General features: G+C 35.2%; 1 protein-coding gene across 1 annotated transcript in view; it reads right to left on the bottom strand.

The window, feature by feature from the left end:
• myo16 (myosin XVI) overlaps positions 1 to 2,497 on the bottom strand; it is a gene marked incomplete in the record, with an annotated part of 109,202 nt that overhangs the window by 74,672 nt on the left and 32,033 nt on the right.

Here is a 2,497-nt window from a genome sequence, read left to right as displayed (position 1 = left end):
ATAAAACACTATATATAACTGGCTTTCAATAAATTGAATTGTATATTGTATATGCTAGCATCCATAATAGGATATCAATTTTAGAACTAGATTGCACCAAATACTGTTTAATTTTAGTGCTTTTCACAACTGAATTAATAACTCTGATGAAGGTTGCTGCATCTTACCAGGGGTGGAGCTAGACTTTTGKGCAAGGGGTGTCACGGGGGCACATACAAATAGTAGAAAAGCTAGATCCAAATGGTTTTAATTCAGCTGTTTTAAGAAAAATAAACTGAACGTTTGTATGTATATAGCTAATAAACATGCTGAATGCTAGTCACAACTTATTATTCAGCCATGTTTTAGACATAGCAAGCTGAAGATTATTGAAGAAGTTGGTGAAAGCAATCTTTACTAAATTCTGAATGCTATCGTCTATACCAGGGGTGCCCAAACATTTTCCCCGAGGGGGCCAAAATGAAAATCTATCCAGGGCAGCGGGCCAAATACAGTAATATAATACATGAAATACAAATACTTTTTAAAGTAAAGTCCCTTATTTTAACGATTAAGCTATGCAATGGCCCTCTTTTGTTTTAWTCTGTGCACTTGGAGAAAGTCTGCCATATGCTCAAGTAGGAAAGGCTCATTGGACATTTCATAAATTGATAAAATGAGTTTTTGTGGTCTTATAAAGTGTGCAAATCTACATGTGGGGTTAAATCTGATCTAAATATTTCTTGCCATTTCATGTTTCACGTTTAATCCTAAAAAATCAAAGTCAGCACAATGAATGAAAACTACCTTTTTATATATGTATACAGACCTTTTATATAGTCATTTGACCAATGGAAATACTGTGTATATAAATAGGATAACAGGTTACAACCTTGTAACTTTGGCAACTGTTGGTGGGCCAAATCAAATGGCTTGGCGGGCCAAATTTGGCCCGCGGGCCCCACTTTGGGCTCCTCTGGTCTATACATTGGCTTCCTGTCCATTTTAGAATAGATTTAAAAAATATTTGTTATTTTTTAAAGCTTTTAATGGCACTGCCCCACCATATTTATCTGAACTTTTAAGCTACACATGGGAGATCCCTGAAGTCATTAAATCAACTTTTATTGGACATCCCAATGGTCATTTAGTGGCATGACCCTGACTTTGGAACAAACTCCCTCTTGACCTACGCTCCACCTCTGACCTGGGCATCTTTAAGTTTAAGCTCAAGACATTTCTTTAGACAGGCCTTTTAATACTATGCAGCATATATTATTTTAATCTTGATTTTATGTTTTTTTTTTTGTTGTTGTGATGTGATTTTTACTGTAAAGTGCTTTGGTCACATTAGCTGGTTGTTGTTAAGCTCTGTTTAAATCAATAAATGAATGAATCAAAAATTCAAGATGACCACTACAGCCATCTTTTAAAATCTACAATTCAGCCATTTTAAAACATCCACAACTAAAGATTTACACCGTACAATATCAGAGAACAACATTTAACAAAATCTAAATGTAAATTCAAAATGCAAGCATGTCAATTATTCAGGGGTGGTACCTGGGGTGGCCAATCAAGTGCCAGCGGTGACACTTGCCACCCTAACCACCCATCTGGCTCCACCCCTGTGTGTTACACAGGAATACAAAATCCCTCAAACCTCAAACTTTTTCATTCCTAAATGTTGTGAAACTAAAAGAGTTTTTCATTATTTAGCATTAGCATTAGTGTCCAAGACTGGTGCGAACAAAGTAAAGTCTTTAAGGAGCAGCAGTTCCGGTCAAGAGATCAATTCACCTCTCCATAATTACATGCACCCAACTTAAGCTGCTGTAATAACATTGATTGATTACCAATAAGTTTATCATTCTGATTGGCTCTTGGGTAACTAATGGGACTCTTCTAAACAAATTTATTGAATCTTTACATCAATATGTTTGTCTTTGCAAACTGATGACAGCCTCTGGGTCTAGACTTTAGTGGCATACTTGAGACATAAAAATACAAGTGTTACAACTCCAGGTTCATAGTTCCTATGGCTTTTATGGTCTGCATTAAAAGTAAGACTAACCCCAGCTGCATTGTTTCCCATTTGTGTGTRTGTGTGTCCTAAATATGCAAACTGTATCTTTCTACTTGTAAAATATTTTTGATAATGCAAAAACATTGTAATGTTTAACTTGTGTACAAATTTTTAAAACGTATTTTATCAACTTGTCTTCTGAAGATGCGCTGTGTTGAAAGCTCAGTGGATCTGCATTCGTCTACTCCACCTAGACTGCATTGTCGAGCGCAGATCCAATGAGATACTTGCTGTTTCATCAACATTTAATTTAAAAACTGGACGTTTGAGGTCAAACAAATGTTCATAGGTAATTTAAATAAATTAAAAGTTTAAAAAGACATTGAAATTTCTCTTTTTTGTGTCAAAAAATAACAAACCGTGAGACTAAAGTATTGAACCAAAACGAATTGTGAATTTTCTGTATCGCTGCACCCCTAATATATATATATG

This window comes from Austrofundulus limnaeus, unplaced genomic scaffold (genome assembly GCF_001266775.1).
Source record: "Austrofundulus limnaeus strain Quisiro unplaced genomic scaffold, Austrofundulus_limnaeus-1.0 Scaffold171, whole genome shotgun sequence".
In the NCBI taxonomy this organism is placed as follows: Eukaryota; Metazoa; Chordata; class Actinopteri; order Cyprinodontiformes; family Rivulidae; genus Austrofundulus; species Austrofundulus limnaeus.
This window is presented reverse-complemented; position numbering and strand designations above follow the sequence as displayed.